Genomic DNA, 7,012 nt, shown 5'->3' on the forward strand with positions numbered 1-7,012 from the left:
GGGGGGGTAGCATCTTGGACTGAGTTTCCCCTTTCCCATCTGCACTGATTCTCCAGCCTTCCTGCCTATCCCACAGACAAGCCTTTATCCTACAATTAAATTCCTTCTCTGCTTAAATTAACCAAACTATGTTTTGGTTGTTTGCAACCATCATTTCAGCTAATACAGCATGGAAGAGAAAAGAACTATGCAAAATCTCAGTAGGCTGCAATACTTTGAAATTGGGCTATTTGAGTAGAAATCACCATTACCCATCAATGAAACAGGGACCTCACTTCCTGGATGCCTGGCAGGCTCACAAGAATAACATGCGCATCAAGAGTTCTGATGACCTTACTTTGGAAGCAAGAGCCCTGAGGATCCAAACAAGATGTGAAAATTAACTTCCAGAAGAGTTTCAAATTCTTGAATGGTCTCCAATACATTAAGACCCTGACCTCAAGCTATGTGGCAATTATTTATTATTGTTGGCCATTTTAATTTTAAACAATTGATGGGTTATTTCTGTCCCTCTGTTTGCTTTTCTAAGATTAAGAGTACTTCTCGGGCTTTGAGGAGCTAGGAGAGCTAACAGAGCTCTCATTTCAGAAGGAATTGTATTAATCTTCACAAATGTTCACTTGCCTCAACTGTAACTAGGAGACTAAGTCAAAAAATATTGCTACAAACCCAAAGAAACCTTTATTGAACTTCCAAAATAGCAAAGAGTGATGCTATTATATCTTAACACAGCCTGCATCTAGTCTACATACTTCTAAAGGTGGTGTTTCCATCTCTGGCCCTTCTCTAAAGAATTCTGCCCTCTTCGATTTACATCACATCCAAACATCAGTTTTGACATCGAGAGGCTCAAATTATGCTCCTTTTCAATGTGCTTTGATTGTTGGGAATAAAAAGAAGCCAGAACTTTAGGATAGGTGGAGTCAGGCTTTCTAAGGAAATTCTTGTAGGATAACCCTTGTTACCCTAAAAGAACGAACAGGTACATTGTCATAATGGACAAAAATTCCTTGGCATAACCTTCCTGGCCTTTATCTCATCCATGCAGTTTTCAATTTTTTAAAAATCTCTTCCTACCAAATCCCTGTGATCATCCTATATTCTTCGAGGAAAATCTATCAAGATTGCCTACATCCTTCTGAGCCGACCTCTCTGCCTGGAATTTAACTGGCCCAACATTCAACTGGACATTTTCGGGGGTGGGGGGTGCACTCTAATGAGACTAAGTATTACTGACAGAACATGTCTGCAGCCACCCTGATCACAGAGGTACGTTTAAACACGTTTTATTTGGGGGAACCCCAAGTACGTATGAAACGGAACCCTAATAGCCATACTTTTGTATTTGCCTGTATCTGCTTTCTAGGAGCTGATTCTGAACACATTATCTAATTTATTTGAGCTTAGCACAAGGTCATTGACCACTTGTAGAGATACGACTCCTGACATGTTGGTAGCTCTGTGGTGCCTGAGGAGCTCTGGAGAACAAGTCATATATAACCAGGTATCATTACCAGCACCCATCATTCACGTCTTCTTATTGGGTCAATCCAACTCATTTCTATATCAGTTCCCACACGCTGAGTCACTAAGGCCACTGACGCAAATTCTACTTTTCCTACCATCTTAGAAAGAGTTTTATCCAGGCGAGGTGTTTGTGAAGATGTTAAAATATGAAACTACAGCACCTAAATGATGCTGCATTATTAATTTTCTAGTGAATCATTTAGAGTTTCCCGAAGTCTTAATATATAAACTGTGACCTGATTTTTTTAAAGTCTGGCTATAATTGGACTACTATTACTATGTAACAATTTAATTTAATTGTGCTATTAGCAGGAATGCAAGCAGGCCAACTATATTTGTATTAAAAACTGTTATATCATCATTATTATTATTGATATTATACTTGCTAACCACAATTATATTGGAATAATGACAACCAGGATAATCAACCCAACCCACTGCTATCAAGTCAATTCCAAGTCATAGTAACCCTGAAAGACAAGTAGAATCATCCTCAGGAATTCCAAGAGTATACATTTTGTTTTTGTTTTTTTTATCATTTTATTGGGGGTTCGTACAACTCTTATCACAATCCATACATTCATCCATTGTGTCAAGCACATTTGTTGCCATCATCATTCTTAAAACATTTGCTTTCTCTATGAGCCCTTGGCATCAGCTTATTTTTCCCCTCCTTCCCTGCTCCCCCCTCCCTCATGAACCCTTGATAATTTATAAATTATTATTATTTTGTCTGACGTCTTCCTCCACCCACTTTTCGTTGTCCGTCCCCCAGGGAGAGGGTTATATATAGAACCTTGTAATCAGTTCCCCCTTTCTACCCTACCTTCCCTCCACCCTCCTGTATCACCACTCTCACCAATGGTCCTGAAGGGATCATCTGTCCTAGATTTCCCTGTGTTTCCAGTTTCTCTCTGTACCAGTCCAAGACTATAAATCTTTATGGGAACAGACAGCTTCATTTTTCTCCCTTGGAGTGGCTGGTGGAGTTAAACCACTGATCTTGTAATTAACAGTCCAAATGACTAATCAAATGAGCCACTGTGGAGCCCCACCATCACTGAGTTGATTCCAACTCATAACAACCAGTAGGGTTTTCGAGGCTGTAAATCTTTTTAGTAACAAATAGCCTCCCCCACACCCCCCTGAGAGAAGCTGGTGGGTTGAACCACTAACCACTCAATATATATCCAACAGCACCAACAGGGCTCCATCATGAATAGAGCACACAGAAGCCAAATCCACCCATTCATTTCACCTGCCTGCCTTTTCCATACTGTCATTTATTTAGCCATCCATCCATCCTTAAAAAAAAACACACACACCTTCTTGACTCAGACACTAAGAATACAGGTATGATTCGAACATGGTTCCAGTTCGTAAAGAGTGCATGGTCTCCTGGAGGAGATGGACATGTAAGGCAGATGTTGAAGTCAACACTGTGCTAACTGCTGAGCTGAAGGAGGGAGGCTAACTCCACACAAGTACAAAGGAGGGAGGGGTTGATTCTGTGGTGTCAGTTGGGGTTAGGAAGAGGTATGGGGGGGACTAGGCAAGGTTTACTAAAGAGGTAAACCATGAATACTACATTTATTGGGATGACAACCTCATACACAAACATTTTTCTTAGATGGATTGTACATATACACACACACACAGCATATATGTACACATATACAAAGACAGGCAATTCAGATTTTATTCTATTCATGGAAATCATCTAAAAAGTGACATTTGTGATAATTAGGGGCTACCTTCCTGGATGAGGATTCAGCATTCAACAAATCACAGATCTCTTTTAAAGATGTGTCATAAAAGCAATGTTGTTCTACATCCTACTTTGGTGAGTAGGATGTGGTCTTCAAAGCTCAGGAGCAGCCATCAGAGATGCATCTGTTAGTCTCCTCTGCCCAACGGAAAGGAGCAGGATGAAAGTGGAAAACACAGGGAAATGATAAGTCCCACAGACCAGTGGAGGACCCAAAGTCTCCATGTCCCTGTGATCGAAAGAACTAGAAGGGTCCCTGGCTACCACTACTAACTGCTCTAAAGGGAATCATATCAGATTCTGATATGGTCCTGCTGGATAGTGAAGAAAACGGTTAAATAAAACTCAAAATCATTTTTAAAAGACCAGACTTACTAGTTGACTAGACTAGTAAGACTGTGGTCCATAGGCACACTTCCGGTCTGGAACGAAACTCGTGGCCCGATTGCAGCCAAGTAACAGACAGGTCGCTAAGGGAAACACTGAGCACGAGGGAAGTCTGCACACCTTCGAGTAATCACCCAGTGAGGTTGAAAAGGGGGAGCATCCACCCAGGACAAAGTTCAGAGCAATTAGGAGAGGGAGGGATAGAAATGGGAACTTTGGGGGGTGGGGTGGAGGTGGGATAAGGGATGCTGCTACCTCGTGGGGGTTGCAGGCAATGACATGAAACAAAGTGTGTATGAACTGCTGGCTGGAAAACGGATTTGCTCTGTAAACCTTACCCTCATTCAAATTAAAAAAAATACATTACAATTTACATGCATACATAGCTGGTGAAGTGTAAAATCGTACATGCTGTTTCTCATTCTTAAAAGGGGGGAGGGCTAACACAACCAGACATGGAATTTGACAGCTGGAAAGGGTTTATCAGGGTCAGCATGTTGCAAATGAAGGTCCGAGAGTTACATGACTTTCCTAAGACGGATAAGCGTCTGGTGGCAGGGCCAGGCAGCCCTGGTAATCCTAGTCTAGTGCATCTTTCCTCATTTCCACTGTTCCAAATGCACTTAAAAAATACAACCAAATAGCATAAGTGTATAAGACGTTCTTGATGATCAGAAGATTAGAAAGGAAACTGTGTTTGTCTTCTTAGCATTTAGAATATTCGGGAGGTGTCATAACAGTTAGATGAGGCACTTTAATTGGATACTTATTTCCCCCTTGACAGTGCTTCTTGACTTTGGTGGCGGCCTTCAGGATGGTTCCAGATGCCTTCATGCATCTAAAGGGATGTCTCTCTTCTTGGCATCTGGCTGACATCTATCCGAGCTTTTTCAACTTTTAGTGCCCAATAAAACCATCAAACAACAATTGTGTATTTGGTATCTTCCTACGAGAGACAGGAACACATGCACCAAATGAACGGATGGTGACATGAAGGACTGAGGGGCGGCATCTCCTAAATGTATGCTGGCAAATGAATACCCCCTACCCTCTACCCCCGCAATGGGCCTCCAAGGGGCCGAGACGCATCATGGAAAAGCAGCAGTTGCGAATAAGGTGCAAGAGAAACTTAGGGGCCAGCAACCACTGTAGACCGAAGTCCCTCAGAATGAAGCCTTGTCTTAAAGAACGACGAGCAAATGAGGGGTTAGAGAAACGGGAAGCACATTCCAGGCAGAGGAAAAAACAAACCTGCACAAAGGGATGGAGGTGGTCAGAAATAACATGGGAACGAGCAGGAGAAGGATGTCCTTAGCAATAATAGTGGGAAGTCAGTAGGATTTGTCGGGTGTGCCCAGATTCCCATGGATCTTTGCATGGCAGGGAAAGGAGTTGGGGCTTGAACCTATGGGCCAGGAAGGTAACCATGTTAACTTTGGTCCCTGATGCAAGATGTGCTGCAATTCCATTGTTAATAAAAGGAGCCAGAATGAAGCTAAAACACAGTGGAAACCCTGCTGTTGTAGTGGCTATGTGTTTTCGAAACCACCGGCCACTCCATGGGAGAAAGATGAGGCTGTCTACTCCCATTGAGATTCACAGTCTTGGTTAGGTTAAAACTTAGCATGCTATCCATTGAGCTTCCTTCTGATCCGTTTACATTTGTTCTAGTGTTTATTATCTGCATTTTTCTTTTCAATGGAGGTTTTCATGGACCTGGTTTCCTTTGTTAGCATTTTTAGTGGTATTTTTAACATTTCTCTGCATATGAAACCCAGGAACGGTGAATCTAGAGGCAGGAACTGAATGAACGGCTCCTCGGGGGTGAAGGCAGGGGAGGAAGGGGGAGCTACTGACCATGAGTACAGAATGAAGCAAAGTTCAAAAACTGATAGTGGTCAGGATTGTACAACTGTTCTTGATATGGTTAACCTATTGAATTGTATCATCTACGAATGATATGCCAATAAAACTGTAGGGAAAAGGGATTTACCGTCTCGGAAATATACAGGGCCAGCTCTCCTCTGCCGTCTAGGGTCGCTATGAGTCACAGGGGACTCCCTGGCATGAGAGATGGTGGTTTCACCTGTCCTCTGGGCTTATTGTAACCGGCCCAAGGCCCTCTGCCCGCACTTCCATATCTTTGCTGGAGGGCTTTTCTCTGGCTAGAGTCTACTCTGCAGGCCAGTGCAAACACCTGTGAATTAAGACCCTGGCACCCCTGCCCCCCTGCAGCAGCCCAACAGCTCACTAGGGGGATTTGATAGATACCATATATACTCGCTTATAAGCCAACCCGAGTATCAGCCGAGGCACCTAATTTTAGCACAGAAACGGAATTAAAAATGTGCTGAAAAACTCGGCTTTTACACGAGTATAAATGGTAATTACCTCAACTCCTTTGTCTATTGGGTGAGACAGCTCCGAAGCGTATGCTGCACACGTGGGCTACACTTTAGTCAAACAGGGCGCCTGAACTCTTGAAATGTTGCTAGTCTGAATTAAGTGTAACATGGACATTGTGTTTCAAGGAGAATAAAATATGGTAGATCGATGTTATATATTTGCTTGTGCTATTAATAGTATTTGTGAAGTAGAGGTCCGGATAAAATAAAGATACATTTGGGTAAGAAAAAGTCTCCTTCCTTTGGAGATGTTTGCCATTGTGGCTTCCAAGGCTGGACTCTCTGAAGGAAACACATCAGGATCCGAAGAAGACTGCTAACAGCCTGTAATAAGCAGATGACCCAGGCCTGCTTGCCAAAAGTGAATGCTGCTCAAAGCACCTATTGAACAAAATCAAGGGTTCACCTTCAATAAGGATTATGCCTGAATATGAGGAAGATTTAAAAACCTTCACAACTGGACTAATAAAAGCATGCTGCCACACGACAGAGACACAGAAGTTATCATGGATCGCATTCTTCAACGGTCAACGTCCACAGAAGGCGCAGTCAAGAAACCAAAGCCATGTAGTACGTTGGGCGAATCTGCCTCAAAGGAGCGCCTTCCACTGTTAGAAAGCAGAGATGGAAATTTGATTTCTAAGGTGAGCCTCCCCACCCAAACCATAACCTTTCGATTGTCTCACACGCACATGCAACGCTGGGCAGTGAGAAAGGAGGGCCGGCGCACTGATGTGTTTGAATTGTGTTGGTGAAGGGAGCTGAGACACCAGGGACTGCTGGATCAACACATGAACCAGTCGCACAAGGAATACAACTTGGGAGCAAGGGTGCTGAGGCTCCATCTTGCCTCGTTCAGACACACCATCAGGAAAAGACCAGTCTCTGGAAAACGCTAATATTTTTGATAAAGTGGAGGGTCAGC

At 43.0% G+C, this 7,012-nt stretch overlaps 1 protein-coding gene across 1 annotated transcript in view; it reads right to left on the reverse strand.

Annotated features, from left to right (window-relative positions):
* Positions 1-7,012, reverse strand: part of ITGA9 (integrin subunit alpha 9) — a 313,829-nt gene that overhangs the window by 136,818 nt on the left and 169,999 nt on the right. The window lies entirely within an intron of this gene.

The sequence above is a fragment of the Echinops telfairi genome, unplaced genomic scaffold (assembly GCF_000313985.2).
Source record: "Echinops telfairi isolate 266 unplaced genomic scaffold, ASM31398v2 ScPeMD7_7420;HRSCAF=8458, whole genome shotgun sequence".
Taxonomy (NCBI): domain Eukaryota; kingdom Metazoa; phylum Chordata; class Mammalia; order Afrosoricida; family Tenrecidae; genus Echinops; species Echinops telfairi.